The sequence below is a fragment of the Cebus imitator genome, unplaced genomic scaffold (genome assembly GCF_001604975.1).
Source record: "Cebus imitator isolate Cc_AM_T3 unplaced genomic scaffold, Cebus_imitator-1.0 Scaffold94, whole genome shotgun sequence".
Lineage (NCBI taxonomy): Eukaryota > Metazoa > Chordata > Mammalia > Primates > Cebidae > Cebus > Cebus imitator.
The window spans coordinates 1,485,404-1,508,524 of NW_016107409.1; the positions used below are offsets into that span (position 1 = coordinate 1,485,404).

General features: G+C 45.1%; 1 protein-coding gene and 1 pseudogene across 9 annotated transcripts in view; one reads left to right on the plus strand and one right to left on the minus strand.

Annotated features, from left to right (window-relative positions):
- Nucleotides 1-9,779: 9,779 nt before the first annotated feature.
- Nucleotides 9,780-10,748, minus strand: LOC108309484 (annotated as a pseudogene).
- Nucleotides 10,749-15,259: 4,511 nt separating this feature from the next.
- Nucleotides 15,260-23,121, plus strand: part of RCBTB1 (RCC1 and BTB domain containing protein 1) — a 52,247-nt gene continuing 44,385 nt past the window's right edge. For 3 of the 9 annotated variants that reach the window (XM_037741096.1, XM_037741098.1, XM_017535896.2), the window contains exon 1: nt 15,269-15,417. The gene's annotated coding sequence lies outside the window, so the exon portion shown is untranslated. Of the gene's footprint in view, nt 15,418-15,886; nt 15,992-20,222; nt 20,303-23,121 lie in introns of all 9 variants that reach the window. The other 6 variants (XM_037741092.1, XM_017535894.2, XM_037741097.1 and 3 more) reach the window with 4 other exon arrangements.

The following is a 23,121-nucleotide window of genomic DNA, read 5'->3' on the forward strand; positions in this document are numbered from 1 at the left end:
TTTTCTGAGACAGAGTCTCACTCTGTCGCCCAGGCTGGAGTGCAGTGGCACGACCTCAGCTCACTGCAACCTCCAGCTCCCGGGTTCAAGTGAGTCTTCTGCCTCAGTCACCCAAGTAGCTGGGACTACAGGCAAGTGCCACCACGCCTGGGTAGTTTTAGTATTTTCAGTAGAGATGGGGTTTCACCATATTGGCCAAGCTGGTCTCGAACTCCAGACCTCGTGATCTACCCTCCTTGGCCTCCCAAAGTGCTGGGATTACAGGCATGAGCCACTGCGCCTGGCCCTAGTGCCTTTTTTCATATTGAAATGAGGACTATTTTATATGTACCAGTTAAACTTGTTTTGCTTTTTTCGGGGAGGGGGGGTCTTTCATCCTAACTATTCACTTTTTTCTTTCTTTTTGAATATTTGCTTAAGATAGTTACTCTTTTTTTCTCACTCTGTCACTCAGGCTGGAGTGCAGTGGCACGATCTCAGCTCACTGCAGCCTTTGCCTCCCAGGTTCAAGCGATTCTCCTGCCTCAGCCTCCTGAGCAGCTGGGATTACAGGTGCCCACCATCACCCCCAGCTACTTTTTAGTAGAGATGGGGAGAGCCTAACCACCATGTTGGTTAGGCTGGTCTTGAACTCCTGACCTTGTGATCTGCCTGCCTCAGCCTCCCAAAATGCTGGGATTATAGGCGTGAGCCACCACACCCAGCAGATAATTACTTTAAAAATATTAAAATGTATAGCTGAGACCCAGTATGGTGGCTCACATTCGTAGTCGTAGCAGGGAGGCTGAGGCAGGAGGATTGCTTGAGGCCAGGAGTTCAAGACCAGCCTGGGGAACATAGTGAGACCCACCCCCATTCCTAAAAAAAAAAATTTTTTTTCTAAAAAAAATTAAAAAGTTATAGCTGAAAAAGTTTAAATTGTATACCTTACATCACAAAGATTTTACAATGTTTTAACTCTGAATCTTGCCTTTCACTTTTCATTTGATTGCTAGGCCCTAGTCTAGTTCCACTCTGCGTTTATCCTCTAAAAATCAGCCATTTCTTTGCTCATCATTAAGTCTCAAATCCTTATCTTTTCTGCTGGGTTTATTTTTTCTCTTTCTAAGCTACATCCTGGCCGGGCGTGGTGAATCACGCCTGTAATCCCAGCAATTTGGGAGGCCGAGGCAGGCAGGTCACTTGAGGTCAGGAGTTTGAGACCAGCCTTACCAACATGGTGAAACCTTGTCTTTATTAAAAATATGAAAAAATTAGCCAGTCATGGTGGTGCATACCTGTAGTCCCAGCTACTCAGGAGGCTGAGGCAGGAGAATTGCTTGAACCCAGGAGATGGAGGTTGCAGTGAGCAGAGATTGCACCACTGAACTCCAGCCTGGGTGATAGAGTGAGACTCTGTCCCAAATAAATACACTACATCCTTCAGAACTTCTTTCAGCAAGGGTCTGTGAGTGGGAAATTCTCTTAGTCTTGGTTTGAAAATGTCTATTTTATCCTCACTTTTGAATACCAGTTTTGAATACATAACTTAGATAGGGAATTCCGAATTGACAGATATTTTCCCTCATCATTTTGTATTATCCTCTGTGCATTATCTACTGTTTGAAATAAGAAACCAGCTTTTGGACTCATCTTTCTTTGTAGGTAACATGACTTTCAGGCTATCCTGAACATCTGTAGGACCCAGTGCAAAATTACAAATGGGGGATGCCATATGTCTAAAAATTTTTAAGTCAGAATCTAACTAACAACTTGTTAAATAAAAATATGTTCTATTCTTTTTTTTTTTTTTCTTTTTTGAGACAGGGTCTCATTGTGTCATCCAGCAGGCTGGAGTGCAGTGGCAGGATCCCAGTTCACTGCAGCCTTAACTTCCCAGGCTCAAGCAATCCTCTTGCCTCAGCCTCCTGAGTAGCTGGGACTACAGGCACGCAACACCATGCCTGGCTAATTCCTTTTTTATTCTTTTAGAGATGGATTCTCACTATGTAACTCAAGATGTTCCTAAATTCTTGGGCTCAAATGATCCTCTAGCCTCAGTCTCCCGAAACAATGGGATTACATGTGTGAGTTACCACACCCAGCCTATCCTCCTATCTTGGCAGATAATAGCTTTTTAGTGACTTAGATGGCCATACATTGAATTTAGAAATCCTAGGGGTTCCATATTGGAACTTGGCAGGGTAGAGAGTGATTACCACCCTGGCGCCTTACCCCTCACCTTATCTCCCTTCATTTCCAATCCTGCCTTCATCTGGCATGGCAAGGGGCTTCACCCACAGGCTTGTGGATACTGCTCTTCCAAACTCTGTCTACATTCCCCACAAACAGACAGGCCACCCCATGGCTCTAGGTGTGTGCAGTCTGGTGCTGAGGAAGGGGACCTAGGGAAGAGGCCCACGCAAATCTTGGAAATGGCTTGGAGCTGTCTGGGCATGGAATTCCAGGGTCTTGAGCATTTGGATTATGGTTTGGTGTGAAGGGGCAGACTTTGGGTGGGCATCTTTCACTGATACTGCAATAATCATCTGAATGGTTCCCCCATCCCATCTGTTTTCCACACTGTATCCAGACAGAATTATTTTAAAATGTAAATCATAGCATGTTACTCTCTTGTTTTAAAATCCTTTCTTCCCATTGCATTTGAAATAAAATCCTTTAGGCTATGCATGGTGGCTTACATCTGTAATCCTAGCATTTTGGGAGGCCAGGGTGGATGGATTGTTTGAGCCCAGAAGTTTGAGACCAGCCTGGACAATATGGTGAAACCCTGCCTCTACAAAAATATTAGTGGGGAATGGTGGCATATGCCTATAGTCCCAGCTACTTGGGAGGTGGAGGTGAGAGATCGCTTGAGTCTGGGGAGGTCAAGGCTGCAGTGAGCTGTGATCATGCCATTGGAGTGTAGCGGCATGATCTCGGCTCACTGCAACCTCCGCCTCCTTGGTTCAAACATGTCTCATGCCTCAGACTCCTGAGTAGCTGGAATTACAGGCATGTGCCACCATGCCCGACTAATTTTTATATTTTTAGTAGAGATGGGTTTTCGCCATGTTGGCCAGGCTGGTCTCAAACTCCTGACCTCAGGTGATCTGCCCACCTTGGCCTTCCAAAGTGCTGGGATTACAGGTGTGAGCCACTGCGCCTGACCAGAAAAAAAATTTTTTAAAAGATTACAAAGCTTTGAATGGTATTTAAACATGCCAAACTCTTTGAGACCAGCTTTTATCAGAGCTGTTTCTCTTTCTGGGACACTCTCCTACGTGCTTTTCACATGGCTGATTTCTATCTGTTTATAGTTCTTGGCTTAAATGTCACCTCTTCCAAGTACACCTCCCCTGTTATCTGCTATCATTGCATCTTGTTCATTTCCTTCAGCGTAGAAATCACAAATCTGTTTTGCTTGTTTGCTGTCTTATCCTGCAAACTGTAGCCTACACTGGAGAGACTGTCACAGATAATATGTTCCCCGGAAGCCAACTGCGAGATAGAGATTAGCATGTAGGAAGTTTATGAGGGAGCACTCTAATCAACACCCATTGAACAAAAGGAAATAGAATTTGGCATCAATCAGTCGGCGGACACTAGCTGCCTGGCACAGGCCTTAGACTGAGGCAGCTCTCTTCAGCTGAAGCCATCCCAAGAGGGATGACAGCTATGACCTAGGCAAGGCAGTCCACAGCACGTGATACCGTCGGCATATTTGTCCCCACCCAAATCTCAGGTTGAAATGTAATCCCCAATGTTGGAAGGTGGAGCCTGGTGAGAGGTGTTGGGATCATGGGGCTGGGGTAATGGGGGGTCCCTCATGAATGGCTTGGGTCATTCTCTTGGTGATAAGTGAGCTCTTGCTCTGAGTTCACACAAGATCTGGCAGTTTTAAAAGTGTGTGGCATCTCCCCCACTCCCTTTACTTGCTCCTGCCTTCACCATGTGACATCCCTGTTCCCCTTTCACCTTCCACCATAACAGAAGGCCAAAGCTACACTTCCTTCTTTTTCTTTAACGTTACACTTCCTGTAAAGTCTGCAGAACTGTGAACCAACTAAATCTCTTTTCTTTATAAATTACCCAGTCTCACATATTTCTTTATAGCAATGCGAGAACAGCCTAATACAGCAAGTGTTACTCAGATCTTTCTTTACAAGAGTTCTGGGAGCAGCTCCTTCGGGACGCTGGTGGGCCTCTCTTCCTGGGGATGACTTGTGAAAGGAAGGCTGGTAGGATGAACTACAGCCCCCTTGCAGCTGCAGCTGGTCTCAAGGCTACAGCTGATATTCATCCCCCCGCCTGGCCCCCCGCTTCTCTGCTGTTCATTCTAGATTCTCCTCAACATCAATGAGTCCCTGTGAAGGTTTAGGTGACTTTCCTAGTGGGGTGCCTCAGGCTCTCAAAATGGAGGCATTCTGGTTCCGGTTTGCCATACCTTCTCAGGCTGTAGCTGCTGCACTTGTCCATTTGCCTTCAAAATTGTGCAAGGTGGTACTAACCGCTGTCCAGGTGGATGATCTGGGTATCAAACATATGCCTCCTGCCTCCATTGTGTAACAACAGCTGGACTGCCTCTTGATGGTAAGAGTCAATCACCCCAACCAGGAATCCTTTCCTTGCCTGCTGGTCCTTGGCCTGGATGATCATGTAGCTTAAAGTTCAGTGAAGACTCTTGCTGTGTTCCCTGGTGGAAATGTTTCCCCTTTCGGAACCAAGACCTTTGACCCTGTGTGCCGCATTTGTGGGAATGAAAACACAAATTCTTCAAGTGGGCCACTGGGACTGCTAGCAAGTGGGGACACCGCTGCTCCCACACCATGGATTCCTCTCCCAGGTATTCTCTTGGGGATACAGAACTATATAATGGTGATTGACTTCGGGCATTACTGCATCCTGGAGGTTAGTACTTAAAAAAAAAATTTTTTTTTTAAATTTTACTATAAGTTCTGGGATACATGTGCAGAATTTGCAGGTTTGTTACATAGGTAAACATGTGCCATGGTGGTTTGCTGCACCTATCAACCTGTCATCTAGGTTTTAAGCCCTGAATGTGTTTGATATTTGTCCGAATGCTCTCCCTCCCTTTGCCCCCCAACCCTGGACAAGCCCCAGTGTGTGATATCCTTCTCCCTGTGTCCATGTGTTCTCATTGTTCAACTCCCACTTATGAGTGAGAACATGTGGTGTTTGGTTTTCTGTTCCTGTCTTAGTTTGCTGAGAATGATGGCTTCTAGCTTCATTCATGTCCCTGCAAAGGACATGAACTCATTATTTTTTATAGCTACATATTATTCCATCCATGGTGTATATGTGCCACATTTTCTTCATCCATTGTCTATCATTGATGAGCATTTGGGTTGGTTCCGAGTCTTTGTTATTGTAAATAGTCCTGCAGTAAACATAAGTCTGCATGTGTCTTTTTAGTAGAATGACTTATAATCCTTTGGGTGTACACCCAGTTAATGGGATTGCTGAGTCAAATCTAGATCCTTGAGGAATCGCCACACTTGTCTTTCACAGTGGTTGAACTAATTGACACTCCCACCAACAGTGAAAATGCATTCCAAGGGTAGTGCTTTATCCTCACAGGGTATCACTTCCAAGCTGGCACTTTAGCCAAGCTTTCAATAGGCTGTTCCATTGCTTATGAGGCCAGTAGCTTGCGTGGTGTGCCATATGATAGTTCCAGTGGATTCCATGGTTATGTGCACACCGCTATATGTCTCTTGCTGTAAAGTAGGTCCTTTGGTCTGCTGCAATGGTATGTGGAATGCCACACTGGTGGATTAAATACAGCATAAGCCCTTGGATGGTCATGTCAGATGAGACTCTACAGGCAGGAAAGGCAAACCCACACACAGAATACCTGCCTATTCCTGTGAAAATGAATGGCTGCCCCTTTCATTATGGAAAGAGTTCAATATGGTCAACCTGCCACTAAGTGGCTGGTTGGTATCTTCAAGGGATATTGTTGTATTGGGTTTCAGCAATGGTTTCTACTAGTGTCAGGGTGATTATATGGCTGTGACACTAGCTAGATTAACATTGGTAAGTGGGACATCATGTGGTTGGGCCCATGGATAGCCTCCTTTGCTTCCATGTCTCCTCTGTTTATGAATCCATTGTGCCAGGACTAGGGTGGCTGATGAAAAAGCTGGCTGACATCAACTGGCTGAGTCATTCCAGTTGGTTATTTAACGCCTCTTCAATGGTAGATGTTCTTGGGACCTATGGGGAAGAAGACGGAAGCAAAATTGACAGAAAGAGAAAGTAGGCTATAGTATAGTCACAACCAGGCCTCAGCCAACATTATGGGGAGTTCTAAAGCTGGAAAGACTCTTCAGAGATGTTCTCTGAGGAGGTGAGAAGGTCTTTTTTTTTCTGAGATGGAGTCTTGCTCTGTCACCCAGGCTGGAGTGCAATGGCACGATCTTGGCTCCCTGCAACCTCTGCCTCCTGGGTTCAAGTGATTTTCCTGCCTCAATCTCCTGAGTAGCTGGGATTACAGGAGCGAGCCACTACACCCAGGTCATTTTTCATATTTTTAGTAGAGATGGGGTTTCACCATGTTGGCCAGGCTGGTCTTGAACTCTTGGAATCAGTTGATCCCCCACCTTGGCCTCCCAAAGTGCTGGGATTACAGGCATGAGCCACGGTGGATCAGGTTTTAACAGTCCCACATTGAACAGTCATGTGTTGCAGGCTGCCTCTGGAAGGTGGCTGGATCTTGAATAAGGCAGTTTTCTTTAGCAAGGCAATCACTGAAGAAGGCTGTCAGCATACAAGCTTCCCAAAAGCTGGAGGAATAAATCCTTCATTCTTAAAGGAGAGATTGGGTAATGCGGCATAACATTTATGAAAGGAAACATTACTATTTTAATCACCAAGGTACACTCAGAGCTTATTACAGTGCCTAGTACATGGCAGGCATTCAAAAGATTTTTATGAATAAATTACTGAAATATCCTGCTTTCTTAGTTTGAAATATAAAGGGCACATCTCATCCCACCTTACAATATTTTGCTATGAAAATTTCAAAGTTTAGCCAGGTGTGGTGGCTCATGTCTGTAATCCCAGCGCTTTGGGAGGCCAAGGCGGATGGATCACTTGAGGTCAGGAGTTCAAGACCAGCCTGGCCAACATGGTGAAACGCTGTCTCTACTAAAAATACAAAAATTAGCAAGGCATGGTGGCGTGCATCTGTAATCCTAGCTATTGGGAAGGCTGAGGCATGACAGACTCTTGAACCTCAGAGGTGGAGGTTGCAGTGAGCCAAGATCATGCCACCACAGTCCAACCTGGGCAAGAGTGAGACTCAAAAAAAAAAAAAAAGAAGAAAATTTCAAAGTTTAAATAAGCGTATAAAGAATAGATCTTAGATTTAACAATTGCAAACATTTTGCCATATTTTCTTTCTTTATGGACATGGATATGTACAGTGTTAACTTTTTGTGTAAACCATTTGTAGACCTCATTATACTCTGTCCTTAATTATTCTGGTATACAGCTCATAAAAATAGGGACATTCTTTCTTTCTTTCTTTTTTTTTTTTTTGAGACAAGGTCTTGCTCTGTTTCCCAGGCTGGAGTACAGTAGTGCAATCAGAGCTCACTGCAGCTTTGACCTCCCGGACCCAAGCAATCCTCCCACCACAGCCTCCCAAGTAGCTGGGACCACAGCCATGTGCCATCTTACCTGGCTAATTTTTGGTAGAGATGGGTTTTCGTCATGTTGCCCATGCTGGTCTTTGACTCCTGAGCTCAAGCAATCCTCCTGCCTCAGCCTCCCAAAGGGCTGGGATTCCAGGCATAAGCCATCATGCCCAGCCAGGATATTTATAATATTACTATTACCACATCTAAAAAAATAACAGTAGACTGGATTCGGTGGCTCATGCCTGTAACCCCAGCACTTTGGGAGGCCGAGGTGGGCAGATCACAAGGTCAAGAGACTGAGAGCATCCTGGTCAACATGGTGAAACCCTGTCTCTACTAAAAATACAAAAATTAGCTGGGCGTGGTGCGTGGTGGTGTGCGTCTGCAGTTCCAGCTACTCGAGAGGCTGAGGCAGGAGAATCACTTGAACCCGGGATATGGAGGTTGCAGTGAGTCAAGAATGCGCCCCTGCACTCCAGCCTGGTGGCAGAGCGAGACTCCATCTCACAAAAAAACAAAAACCAAAACCAAAAACACCAGTAATCCCCTAATACTATCTAATATCCAGTCCATATTAAATTTCTGATTCTCTACAAAATATCATTTATAGCTTAAAAAAATTGGAACCAAGGGTCTGGGCATGGTGACTCACACCTGTAATCTCAGCACTTTAGGAGGCCAAGGCGGGAGGATCTCTTGAGCATTGGAGTTTGAGGCTGCAGTGGGCTGTGATGGTGCCATTGCACTCCAGTCTGGGGGACAGAGACACCATCTCTTAAAAAATAAAATTGGAACCAGGATTCTATCCAAGGTTCATACACTGTATTTAAATATCGTGTTTCTTTAGTCTCTTATATTTTTTTAAATTTTTTTTAACAAAAATATTTATTTCTGTAAACTGTTTGAGTGCAGAGATGTTCTTCACAATCCCAACACAGTACAGATTTCTTCCCCAAAACAAAATGAGCAAGGAAAAAAGAAAAAGAGTTACATAAAACGTGCTTATGAAGAACCAAGCCAATCTCATCTTTCTTAAAAACAAAACAAATTGATCCTTTTGAATGTGTGGTGCAGGCCTAGGGTTGAAGCTGCAGGCTTTCCGGGTACCATGAGCTCAGGGCTTTGCTCAGCTCACAGCTAGCACGCAATGGGAGCAGCCCTCCAGCCCGAGCCATCCTCGAAGCTTGCACAGAACTTTCCTGAACCTAAGGGATCCATTCCCAGCTCTCCTTAAATTTCCAGTCCTCACCCTGGGGCTCTCTCCCTAACAGCCTCATCGCTTTGGGAGCTCTTGAAGTAAACCCTGAAATACTCCCTCTATTAACTCTGGGGTCAGATCGTTGCCCTTCTCTGTGTCACAAGGAAATTTTGGTCAAGAGGGCGGGAACAGGTGGTTTCAGACCATGCAGCAAAGCCACTGCCAGGCAAGTTTTAAGGCAAATTCTATTTCTTCTTATTCAGTCTGAGCCAGACCTAACCTCACCACGGAGCAATCCTGCCTCTGCTGGACCTGCAGCTTAGGCTACTGGATGCAGGGGGGCTGAGGGAGCCTGGGGCAGATTCCAGGAGGTATGGGCCTGAGTAGGGAATGGATGTGTGTGCTTATGAAGGCTGCAGGCACCAGGCGCAGCTCCTGGCCCAGCTGCTCCTCAGTGGTATACAGGAAAAGGGGTTCAAGAAAACTTTGATGGCAAAACAGGCCCCGGGCTCAGGAAGCAACATGAAGTCATGCAGATCCCACTAGGAAGACCTTGTTGCATGTAAGAGAAATGCCAGGAAAAGGGGTCACTGCAGGAGGCACCTCGGCTCTGCTAGCAGGCAGGACCTTGCATCAGAATGATTTTTCTTTAGAACAAAAAAGAAGGGGAGAAAATAAAAAGAAGAACAAAGAAAGAGGTTCCGTGAGCATCACAACATAGGACACAGCAGGGTTGTAAGGGAAGCAGGAAGGTGGGGGCTGCTGACACAGGGTGGCGGGTGCTGCTTCTCATGGCTTCTTTTCTCTCTCGTGGGCTGGTGGGCTGGTGGGCTGTTGGGCTGGTAGCTGAGGCCAGCGTTCCCCTCCCCCTGGGGAGCAGGCAGATGACTTTGACAAGGGGCGGCGGGGGGCGGGGTGGTGGTGGTGGTCTGGGGTTACTCGGTCTGAGCCTCGTAATTTGCTCCGCCCACCTTCTTCAGCTCGCTCTTGATGAAATATATCTTCCTCCGGCTCCTTCCGATCACTGATCACAAACTCCTTAGCGAAATTCTGTACGACCTCCTTCACCAGGGTCTTGTCCGTCCCAGTTTTGGCGCGCTGCAACCCGCTGATACTCTCACCGAGCCATGTGAGGAGGGCGAACTTAGACCTCTTGCTCATGGCATGCCAGGTGGTGAAGCACACGAAGGCATCTGTGCACCGCTGGATGAAGTGCTGGTACTCCGCTCCCTGCTCGCCGGGGATGATGGTGGAACCGTCATATTCAAAAATCACCCAGATAACGGCCGAGCCGCTGTCGCGCACCGGGTTGTACTCTGTCGATCTTGGTGGCCATCGCCGCGAGGCCGCAGCAGGAACACTGCCTGGGGCGGCTGGCGGGGACGCGTCTTGGTGGGCAGCTGTGGCGACGGTGACGCGGGGCCTGCAAGCTCTGAGCGCAGCGGCAGCTCCTACCTCTTTAGGCTCTTGTAATCTAGAACAGTCTCCCTCTTTTTTTCCTCCCACATTTTTTTTTAATTCTAATTTTTTTGAGATGGAGTTGCGCTCGTGTTGCCCGGGCTGGAGTGCAATGGCGCCATCTCAGCTCACTGCAATCTCTGTCTCCTGGGTTCAAGTGATTCTACTGCCTCAGCCTCCCAAGTAGCTGGGTTTACAGGTGCCCACCACCTCACCTGGCTAATTTTTAAAAACATTTTTAGTAGAGGCGGGGTTTCAACATGTTGGCTAGGCTGGTTTCAAACTCCTGACCTCAAGTGATCTGCCCATCTTGGCCTCCCAAAGTGTTAGGATTACAGGCATGAGCCGCCAATGCCTGGCCTTCCCCCTAAATTTAACTTTTTGAAGAAACCAAGGCTAGAAGGGTTGTTGTCCGCCCTTATGTATTTCTCTGGTTGTTTCCTCATAGTGTCATCGAGTTTGTCCCAGGTAACTTAAACTTTAATATTCCAAATGAGTGAGTCAATCCCCATCTGAGAATATTCTTACTACCTCAATTGTCATCCTGGGGTCACTCTAAGAAGTCTTCAAGATGCATATTAACATTCAGAGGATCAGCCTTGCTTCATAGTCAATTGCAGTCAGAACTTCTATGTCTCACTAGAGACTACATATCTCCCACTAGAAGGTGGTGACCTCCTAAAAAGCCACAGTGCTATCACAGCTAAATGCAGGTGGAACAAGGACGACTGCTGATGAATAAAAATTATACATTTCACTGTTAGCTGACATGGACCGTGAAGAAGTTCTATAATTAAGAAGCTCTCTTGGGCTGGGTGCAGTGGCTCACGCCTATAATCCCAGCACTTTGGGATGGTGAGGCAGGAGGATCACTTGTGTTAAGGAGTTCACTACCAGCCTGGGCAAAACAGTGAGATCCTGTGTCTACAAACAATAAACAAAAGTAGCCAGGTGTGGTGGTGTGCATCTGTAGTCCTACTTGGGAAGCTGAGGTGGGAAGATTGCTCAAGCCCAGGAGGTGGAGGTTGCAGTGAGCCGAGATCATGACACAGCACTCTAGCCTGGGTGACAGAGCGAGACCCTGTGTCAAAAAACAAAACACACACACACAAGCATGCACACACACACACACACACACACATAACAAGCTATTTTGCCTGCTAAAGGACAAGGAAGCAATTTTATTAATTTTTAAATTTTTAATTAAATTTTTGAAATGGAGTCTTACTCTGTTGCCCAGGCTGGATGGAGTGCAATGGTGTGATCTCGACTCACTGCAAACTCTGCTTCCCAGGTTCAAGCAATTCTCCCACCTCAGCCTCCTGAGTACCTGGGATTACAGGCGCCTGTCACCACACCCAGCTAATTTTTGTATTTTTGTGGGGATAGGGTTTCACCAAGTTGGCCAGGCTGGTATCAAACTCCTGACCTCAAGTGATCTGCCCTTCTCGGCCTCCCATTATTGGTGTGAGCCACCATGCCCAGACAAATCTTGCAATATTTTATTAGGTTCTTGACAGGTACTTTTCCCAGCATAATCATGCATTAGCATTAAGAGGAATGCTTTTCCCCTTCCATATGCAGGAGGTGAAGCTAGTTTCTATCTTAAAGTGTTACCTGTACATTGAATTATTTTGCCCTGTAGGAAGAGTTTAGAGTACTCTAATCTTTGGGGCCAGGTGTGGTGGCTCACACCTATAATCCTAGCACGTTGGGAGGCCAAGGTGGGCAGACTGCTTGAGCTCAGGAGTTCGAGACCAGCCTGGAGAACATGGCAAACCCTGTCTCTACAGAAAATACAAATTAGCCCAGCCTGGTGGCACTAAACTGTGGTCCCAACTGCTCAGGAGGCTAAGGTGGGAAGATCACTTTAGCCCATGGAGGTTAAAGCTGCAGTGGGTTATGATCATGCCATGCACAGCTTGAGTGACAGAGCAAGACCCTGTCTCAAAAAAAAAAGTCATCATCTTCTTTGGAACAAGTAATTTTGCTATTTTTAGATAATAATCATAGGAAGCTTTTGAGGCTGAATAAAAAGGTTAAAAATCACCTCATGCTAGTCCAGGCCAGTTTTATTCTTATTTATTTATAGGGACATGGTCTTGCTATGTTGCACAGGCTGGTCTCGAACTTCTGGGCTTAAGCGATCCACCTGCCTTGGCCTCCCAAAGTGTTGGGATTACAGGCGTGAGCCACTGCACCTGGCCTATGCCAATTTTAGATGCAGATCCTATGAACTGCCTGACAGAAAGTTATTCAATACAGTAAATAACACCTATACCAGTAAATGTGTCATTCTTTCAAGTATATTAAAATTAACCTAATTAGGTTTCCTTCATCGTAGAGGTAAATGAAGTCATCAAGGCATCAATATAGGGTTACTTGTTTTTGTTTTTTGAGCCAGAGTCTCACTCTGTCACCCAGGCTGGAGTGCAGTGCTGCAATCTTTGCTCACTACAACCTCTGCCTCCTGGGTTCGAGTGATTTTTGTGCCTCAGCCTCCTGGGCAGCTGGGATTACAGGCATGCACCACCACAGCTGGCTAATTTTTGTATTTTTAGTAGAGACAGGGTTTTGCCAAGTTGGTCAAGCTGGTGTTGAATTCTTAGCCTCAAGTGATCTGCCTGCCTTGGCCTCCCAAACTGCTGGGATTACAGGTGTGAGCCACTGCACCTACCTACTTGTTTTTTTTACTAAGCAAATAGTACTGTTTCATGCCTCACTACCTTTGAACACTGCCCTCTCCTGGAATGTTTCTTCCTCTCTTCTTATCTACTTCCTGTCCTCCAAATTGGCTTTCCCACGAAGTTTCTCCCTGACTCCCTGATTTGTGGTCCCTGGTTTGTGTTCACTTAGTGCCTTGTATCATGACATTTTTCACCCTGTACTGGAATAATGAACCAGACTACACATTCCTTATCAGCAATCATGTCTCATTCAGCTTTTATCTTCCAAGATGCTCCAGGTATGGCATCTGACGCATAAGCAGTGAGCGCTCGGGACATATTTGATGACTTATACCCCATGCCCTCGGTTTTCTCTCAAACATGTTTTACAGAAGTTCTTTTGATCAGGTTGCACCCAAAAGAAACTGATTACAGTTTCTTTGAGCTAAATAGGCCTCTTCTAGTAAATTCACTGAACTGTCACTACTTTGGGCAAGCCACTTCATTCAGTGCATATTAAGGGTCTATCACATCCCAGGCACTGTTCTAAACCCAGCAGAGTCCTGTTTCAAAGAGTTTATAATCTAGGGGAGAAGACAGCAATAGATAATTCACCTCTTACAGGAAATGTGCAGTCTTTTTCTGGACAATGTGAGGTGTATCAGAATATATATAGTATTCTGGATATCAGGGAGGAAGTTGCAGCTGACACTGTCTGAATGAACTTCAATTGCTAAAAAAAATCAGGGAAGAGGATGCAGGGAAGCCAAGAGTAGGCAGTATTTGACCTGGATTTTGAAAGATGAGTAGGAAACTGATGTGTACTTTGGAGGCTGTTAAAGAAAACCAGAGCCAAGCAGTAGTTGAAGTGGTAAAAACATTTTATTTAGGAACTAGTGCAACAGCGGGGAGACCTCAGAATAGATACAGAACTGAGCTCAATTCTCTTATTGCATTAGTTTAATAACATCCTTTACAATTTTAGCTACTGCCTGGCTCTGGTTTTCTTTAAGTGGGGGAGGTGGTGATTCAGGACATTTTAGATAGAGACAAAAGAATGAACAAAGCGAAAAGGAGTAAAGAAACTTAGGGAAAAAGTAAATAATCCATAGAAAGTTGGATAGTCAAGGAAAACAGAACTTCTTCGTAGCCAGAGTCTCGAGCAATGTTGGGGAAGTGGCAAGAGATGGGAGAGAATAGGGCTTTTAAAAAAAAATTATTTAAATTAAAAAAATATATATTTTGCGTTTTAGGTTTTGGGGTACCTGTGAAGAACATGCAGGATTGTTGCATAGGTACATATATGGCAGTGTGGTTTGCTGCCTTTCTCCCCATGTTATCCCTCCCCAACTCCCCACCCTCCGCTGTCCTTCCCCTAGTTACCCCCCAGAGACCTCAGTGTGAACTCGTTACCAAAAGTGAAGCTGTCTGGTGCTATTTAGAAAATGAAATGTTTTTCTGTTTATTCCTAGAAGCTCAAATGGGAAAGGTACGTTTGAACAAGAGTGCCTGGAATGCTGTGCCAGCAAGTTTGGATTTTATCCTGCAGCGCCAACTGGGAGTTCTCCGAGAGCTGTACAGTATTTTATAAAGGTGACTATGATCTTAATAGGTGATAGGCTGGAGCGGCTCGTAGCAGTCCGACTCCCAGCCTCAGTTTACTCACTGGTAACAGGAATCGGGTTGGATCAGATGCCCTCATGGGTCCCTTCCAACCTCGATGGCCTGCTTCTGAGGTACCTCTGCCCTCCTTCCAATACCAGGACCTGTGCCTCATCTCCTCCTTCCTTCTTAACTTTGTCCAGCTGCCGCCTTCCCTAGCCCCTGGCCTGCCTTAGGTGCTTTCAATCAGGAGGTGGGGGCGGGGAGGGAGAGGCGCGTCTCCAGGTGAAACAAACGCGTCTCAGCTCCGCGGTCTTCAGCCCCAGGCAGCACCACCTGGGTGGTGCCCGGGGCCAGGTGCGCCCTAAAGTGGGCAAGGAGCTAAATTTCTCGGTCGCTTTTCCGTCTTAGGCCTTTAGGGATGGGAGGCCGACCCTCCCCACAGCCAAGCCATCCCAGGGAGCACAGCACGAGCCCGCACCTCGCGCGTTCCTGGTTCCTTCGAGACAAAAGCCTGTGAGTCCCGGCAGCAGCCACCGAGTTTCACCAGGACTCTCCGGTGGCAGGGCCTCGGGGCGGGCCTCAGACGGCCAATCGGCTTGTGGAGAAGTCGGGGTCTAGGTTCGGCCGGGGGGAGCGGGCTGCCGGGCTGGGTAGCGTCCCGGGCGCGCGCTGAGCCGGGTCACGTGAGGCGACCGGGGCCACGTGACCCGGCGAGTCCCGCGCCCGGGCGCTCCTCCCCTTTGCCGCCGGTGGGCACCGCGGCTCTCTCGCGCTTCTGCGCCCGCTGGAGCTTTGGAGATCCCTGCGGTCCCGCGGGACGGCGCGGCAGCAGCTGGCCCCGCAGGTAGCGTCTGGGCGCGGGGTCGAGCTCGCGTAGGCCGCTTTCCCCCGGCCCTTCCCCTGCTTCCCTTCCCCGCAGGCCGGGCCGGGTGTGCCCCGTTACCCCGCCACCTTCCGCCTCCCTCGCTCCGGCTCCCTGGCCGGCCCCGCAGGCGCTGCGTCCCGGGCGAGGGATGGGGTCCCCGGCCCGGCCCCGCCAGCACCTCAGCTAATTGCTCTCCTGCGAGGAGGAGGGAAGGGTGGGCAGAGGCGACGAAAAGTTTTCCCTGCTCCCTCTTTTATTTATTTATTTTTTTGGAGCTGCATGAACTCGATTTTGCTTGTAGCTGAAGGCTCACTGCTGTGGGTGCCGTCATCCTCATTCTGCCCTTTCCAAGATCTTAGCATCTCTCCTTCGCCTCCTGACGGTAGTGCTGTCACAAACCGTATTATTTATCGTTTCTCTTTCCCCCACCACCCGGAATCCACAAAAGTGGGGATCCTGTTGGTGGGGACCTTTATCCAGGCGTGCGGTGAGCTGAGTGAATGACGTTCCCCTTAGTCCTGTCTCTGATGAAAGTAGCTACCTGCTGTTTAAGGTGAGTATCGAGCACGCTCTGTTCTGCTCTCATAAGTGCTCTTTTAATTTATTTGCATATGAGACACTTCCAAGCCATCTGCGGAACTCTCTGCAGCTGGGGATTACAATCTTACAAAGCAATCTTGTAATAATGCTTTTAGAAAACCAGATTCATGATCTTCTTTGCCTTTGCCCTATTCTTTTTTTGGGAGGATTAAAACCCTTAGAGGACAAAAACTGAGTTTCTGAAACTGGTGTATACTGTGGGCTAATATTAAAACGTCAAAGTGTATAATGCGGGAAGGAATGGAAAAATGATTGAACCCTGAGGGCAGTTTATAGGTGCTTTAAACTTTAGTCATTTCAGGTGAGCACTGGGTGAATTTCACCCCTGTAAACTGCTTTCAGGGTCGAGGATGCAACTGTATATTTAGATTCTATTAATATAACAGTTCATCTGTGGGATGGATTTTAATCCATTTAATCCATTGTGTGAATACCAGTCTATTTATTAATAGTCTAGACGAATCCTTTTTCTTCTACTGCTTTTCTTGAAGAGTAAGCATATTAATCTTTAAAGAGAGTTTTTGCAAGTGATTATTTATGTGTGTGATCCAAATGATAAAATTCTGTGAACTTCAGAAAACAAATGGCCATAAAAACCCAAAGCTGTCAAGCTTGCAGCTTTAAAAAAATTCTTTGAAAATTTTAAAATTAAGGAGTGCCTGTATGCTGCAGCAAGAACGTGGCTCCACCTAATACATGGGAGCTGGGAAGTCTGAAACAGTATTCTCCTTTTCCTGCTGGTCATTGTGGGGTAGATGAAACTGTGAAGCAAAGTGAAAGACCTTTATGATGATGATGATATTCCTTCTGTGTGCACTACATCAAACAATAAGTTATGCACAGGAAAGAAAGCTGGGGCTTTACAGAGTCTAGAGTCCAGGCAGGGCATTAAAACACATTTCAAAATATTCTCTGGTTTTTAAAAAAGTTAAAAATATTACATATTGGCCAGGTGTGGTGGCTTACACCTGTAATCCCAGCACTTTGGGAGGTTGAGGCGGGCAGATTACATGAGGCGAGGAGTTCGAGACCAGATTGGCCAACATGGCGAAACCCCATTTCTACAAAATTACAAAAATTAGCTGAGCCTGGCAGCGGGTGTCTGTAATCCCAGCTACTCAGGAGGCTGAGGCACGAGAATTGTTTGAGCTGGGGAGGCGGAGGTTGCAGCAAGCCGAGATTGTGCCACTACACTCCAGCCTGGGCAGCAGAGTGAGACTGTGTCTCAAAAAAAAAAAAAAAAATTATATATTATGTACATCCTTAAGAATGCACAAGAGGGGTATGGTGAGTATTGTCTGAATTTAGCCAGAATTGACTTAGAAGAGGAGATCAGTTAATGAAATAATTATATAAATCAATTATGTGTTAGATCAGATTTTAAAAAACACGAAAAAGCACACCTCTTTCCTGGGGTAGAAAAGCTCACAGGAGACTTAGACTGGTCTCTAGTTTTCTCTGGGCTCAGTCTTACTATCCTGCTAGGTTTCTCTGCTCAGCTCTCTTTCCCATCCTCCTCAGTGACTGCTTCAGACTTCTCCACTTTTTTCCCCCAATTGCTCCACTTCCTCCTTTTTTTTTTTTTTTTTTTTTTTGAGACAGGGTCTTACTTTGTCGCCCCATGCTGGAGTACTGGAGTACAGTGGCGTGTAATCATAGCTCAACCTCCCAGGCTCAAGTCATCCTCCCCACTCCCAAGTAGCTGGGTCCACAGGTGTGTACCACCACATTCAGCTAATTTTTTTATGTTTTGTAGAGACAGGGTCTCCCTATGTTGCCCAGGCTGGTCTTGAACTTCTAGCCTCAAGCAATCCTCCCACCTCCAAAAGTGTTGGGATTACAGGCATGAGCAACCGCACTTGGCCTCCACTCCACTTTTTATTGCCACCTCCCCTCTTACTCTCAACAAAAAGCCTACCTCTTTCTTCACAGGGAAAAATAGGTGACCTCAGAAGAGAATGTCCCCAAATGCCGATCAAAACCACAACGAGATACCACCTCCCATCCATTAGGATGAGTATAATACAAAAGACATACAGTAAATATTGGAGAAAGCAGCACTGTTGTACATTGCTGGTGGGCATGTAAAATGCAGTCTAGTGGAGAGAGAGAGAGAATGAGAATGAGAGAATGAGTATGCCTCCAGCATCTGGCTTCCTAACCTTTAAACTGGCTTTCATTCATATTCATCCTTTCCTCCTCCTCTTGTGGAGGGAAGAAAGGGAAGACTTGCCCCTTCTACAATTTCTCTTGCACTACTTCTTTTTGGTTTTTTGAGATGGAGTTGCATTCCTGTTGCCCAGGCTGGAGTGCAATGATGTGATCTTGGCTCAATGGTGTGAACCTGGGCAACCTCTGTCTCCCAGGTTCAGGGGATTCCCCTGCCTCAGCCTCCAGAGTAGCTGAGATTACAGGTGCCCGCCACCACACCCAGCTAATTTTTGTATTTTTCGTAGAAAAGGGGTTTCACCTTGTTGGCCTTGCTGGTCTTGAACTCCTGACCTCAAGTGATCCACCTGCCTTGGCCTCCCAAAGTACTACCATTACAGGCATGAGCCACCATGCCCAGCCCATCTCTTGCACTTCTGCTTCAGATCCCATTCCCTGCTACTTTCTTAAGAACTTCATTGAGTTATGTCCTCTCCTCTTTGATCTTTTTACTGGCTCCTTCCCATTAGCTTAAACATGTTCAAGTCTCTAACAATGTTTACATTAAAAGGTTAACAGAAAATGTCCTGCAACTCTGTCTCATTCTATGATTACTACCTGATTTCTCTTTTTTCCTTCTGAGTGAAATTTCTTGAACAAGTTGTTTATACTCATGGTTTCCTTCTCCTTTCAAATATGCCTCAACCTGCTGTAATCTGGCTTCATCCACCTACAACCTCCTTGAAACTACTCTTGTTAAGGTCGCTGGTAATTCTCCTTGTTATACCCAATGGAAGTTTCTCAACCCTTCCCTTGTTTGGTGTTTTAGCAGCATTCAACACTAGCGTCCCTCTTGCCTGTGATGCTCAAGTCCCCAGGCCTCTGACACTCTGCTCTCCTGGTTTACCTCCTGCTCTACCTCTTCCTTCACAGTCCCTTCTAGGGGATACTCCTTGTCCCTTTCCTGTTGAGTTTCTTAGAGTTCTGCTCAAGATACTCTGCTCTTCTTATTCCACTTGCTTTTTCCCCAGTGATTTCATGCCGAATTTCCAAATCTCGAATCCAGACCTTTCTTGAGCTTCGGATTTCTAAATCCATCTGTTGGGACCTGTCCACTTTAATATCCCACAGGTACCTGGAACAAAATGTCCAGAGTAGGACTTGTCAGCCTTGAGGCTTGCTCTACTCTGCTGTAGTGAGGATTACAGGCAGATACTCAAGCTCAGTGTCTGCCTGTGATCCTCGGCTCTGCCTTTCTGCTTATCCAGTGCCCCCTGTCCAATTTAGCCAGTTGCAGAATCTTCTTGCTTCTCCTCTTTTTCCGGTTTTCTCCATTTCCCTGATGTGGGCTTCCATCTCTTCTTTTCCTGGAGTCCCTCTAAGCACTCCTTTGTCATCTTATGTCTCTATGGTCAGCCAAAGTAATCTTTCCTAGACCTGTATCTGTTTATACTTCTTCCCTGCTTAAGACCCTTTAGGGATTACCTGGAGCTCTTAGGATAAAACCTGAGCTGTTTGGCCGCAGCCATGCTGACTTTCTTTCCGTTCCTCCACCAGAGCCTTACCAGCATGCATCTTCACTGTTGTAGGCGCCTCCCTCTCTTCAGGTAGTTAAAGCACACTTCCCAATTCTCTTGCCTCCACAGCATCTGACCCTCCCCGTCAGAGACCAGCCACACTGTTGTGAGCATCTGTTTATATGTCTAGATCCACCCCACCCCACCCCCTGCCCCATGTAATTTCTGTTGTTGTTGGCTCTGTGTCTTATTTACCTAAGAACATTTATTGAATTAATAGTGTATGGTCCTGCCTGTCCATTGCTGGAGTTTCAGTTTGATTTTAGGTCATTGCAGGGTACAGCTGATATTTTTCATACAACTGGAGACTAACAGATGAAATCACTTTTGCGATACCCACATAGAAAAGATTGATGAAACCATAAATAGATTTGAATTTGGCCCCCAATTCCAGTCCTGAATTCATTTGGAATATAAAGTGAAGTATTATGTTCTGTCCATTTCTTTTTTCTTTTTCAGACAGGATCTTGCTCTCTTGCCCAGACTAGAATACAACGGTGTGAACACGGCTCACTGCGGCCTCAACCTCCTGGACTCAGGTGATCCTCCCACCCCAGCCTCCTGAGTAGCTGGGACTATAAGTGCATACCACCATGACTAGCTAATCTTTATTTTGGAGAGAGGGAGTGTTGCCATGTTGTTCAGACTGATCTTGAACTCCTGGGTTCAAGTGAACCTCCTGTATTCACCTCCCAAAATGCTGGGATTACAGGCATGAGCTGCACCCAGCCATCTATCCATTTCTTTAAACTTTGACCCATCATTGGTTTTTTGTTCTGTTTTGTGACACCTATTTATTTGGTGTGACAAAGAACAAACTTATAGAAAAAAATGTTATTTCTAATCATCGATATTTCTTTTCTGGTTTCCTTTTGAAAACAACAGTATCTTATAAAAGCAATACTTTTATAAGATCAAGTCAGCTTCACAACTCTGGGTAATGTTTTTCACTGCTAATGCTGTTGCCACTTGGTTCGTTTGTTTTTCTAATCTGAGCACAGGGTCATGTCAAAAGTGAGATAAGATGAAATAGATGAAAGCATCCCCTTTGGATGATGGGGCAAAAGAAATGCTTACAGAGCATTATTGCAAGTTGTGCTTCAAGTCAAATAACTTAATTGGTAGTTGGGAAATGACAGTTATAGGAACTTACATTTTCCTCTTAAGTTAGTGATGAATTTGAACAAAACTTATGAAACAGAGTAGTCACAATCAGAAAATTCTAAAACACTAGTCATACTGTTGTCTAAGTGAAGGTCGGGTGGGTATTAGCTTCACTCACCTGGACAGGTGGCTTCAGCTTGAAGGATGAAAAACTGTTTTGGAGAAGGCTGCATTCACAGACTCCTTAGGCTTGTGGAATGTCAAACATTCAAGGCATTCTTTCTTTCCCTTTCATTCTTGTAGTTCTGTGTGTTTGCAGAAAAGAGAAGTGGATTGCTCATTGTTAATGTCTCAGCACATCTTCAAAGCTTTGCCTATTATTTGCAGCTCTTAAACCATAGAATGAGTGAAAATTAAGTTTTATTTTCATTTAAAAATGTTTGAGGCTGATTCTTAGAGGCTTATCTGGACCTGGGAAATATATTTCGTATCTCAATGAGACTGAACATTTCCTCAAAAAGCTCATCGGAATTAGTATGGAAGAAATTGGTAACAGTAACATTTGGCTCTTTGTACCTTGAGAGGGTTTTTGAATTGCTTTTGCTGTAGCATAGATGGAAGCCGTAAGTTGTAATGTTGTATGCCAAAGAGTTTACCCCAAACCCTAGAGCTCTCTTATTTGAATATTTTTCTAGAATTAAATGGATTCAGAAATAAAAATTGTCACATCCTTACATCTTTTGTGCTCCAATGGGAATGCTTACTGGTAGAAAAGGAGAAGGCTATGAAGAACACTTGTTTTTCTAGGAAACTGGATGATCTTCATGGAGGAAAGGTTCACATTTTATCATCTGCTGAAATATGGAGGATTTTGTTTTCTGGGATTTTGTGTAATTGTTTTCTTGTATATATACAATTTTTATGTGGTTGTCACTAGTTTACACATAATTATTTCCCGTTTGACACATATATCACATGGACCATATGCTTGCATGGTACGTCCATTGCTTAATTATTCCAGTTGTATTCACATTCTAGTTTTCTGCTTACTTAGGATCTGACTTTCCATTAGACCTTCAGTTCCTCAGAGGCAGAGACCATGATTGTATTGTTCTTTATGATGTCCCTAGCATTCTTAGTATCTGGGGTCATTGCAGAAGAAGAATTAATTTATGCTATTAAAGTTAGCTCTCTGTATCCATGGATTCCACATCTGTAGAATTCAACCAACCTTGAATTGCAAATAGTAAAAATTGCATTTGTACTGAACATGTACAGAGTATTTTTTGTGTTATTATTCCCCAAGCAATGCAGCATAAAAACTATTTACTAAGCATTGCCATTGTATTAGGTATTATAAGTAAGAGGAGATAGTTTAAAGTATATGGGAGGATGTGTGTGGGTTATATGCAAATACTGTGCCATTTTCTATCAGGGACTTGAGCATCTGTGGATTTTGGTATCTGCAGGAGGTCCTGGAACCAGTCCCCCACGGATACTGAGAGATAACTGTATTTTGTTCACATTAGCATACAGTAGTGCTTTTTTCCAAGGCCCCTTAGATTTTATCAGTAGCTTATTAACCATAAATTGTTCTCATAAGGCAGCTTAGCAACTTAAACTGATAAGTAAAATCACCCATTCAGTTTATGAAAATAGAGAAAATTCTATTAGGATTTTCAGTGTATGTGTAAATGCTTTAATTGAAAGGTTTTTTTTTGCAATTAAAAATATTTTGCATATTAGAAATCGCTGTGCTCAGTAGTTTAAAGCTTGCTGTAGCTTGTATGCTGAACAATGTTTTGGCCACTTAAAATGATTGTTCCAACATTCAGAGCCATTTCAGTTTCCTCTGACAATCAGCTTCCATAATAAAGAATGACACAAACTCATTTCATGCTAGCACTGGCTAGCACCAAGATGCTAGGCAGTGCTGAAGGATTGCTTACTCTTTTCCCACCTCTTTTCCTTAGAAACCTCTAAGATCAATAGAAGCCAGGTCTAGAGGTAAAATATCCTATTGGTGGCATTTAAAAGCCAGTACATACTGCAATTTAAACTAGACCAAGCAAATACATTCTTGTATTTGTGTCAAATATGTTCTGGTTATTTGAGGTCTGTATGGAAGCCATGTGCTTACAGATCAACCTGAAATTTCTAGTATTGTTTAATATTGAGACCATTATTTCACCAAAACCAATTTTCCAGTACCATTTCTCCATTTCTCTCCATTTCCTGTTTTTTTTTTTTTTTT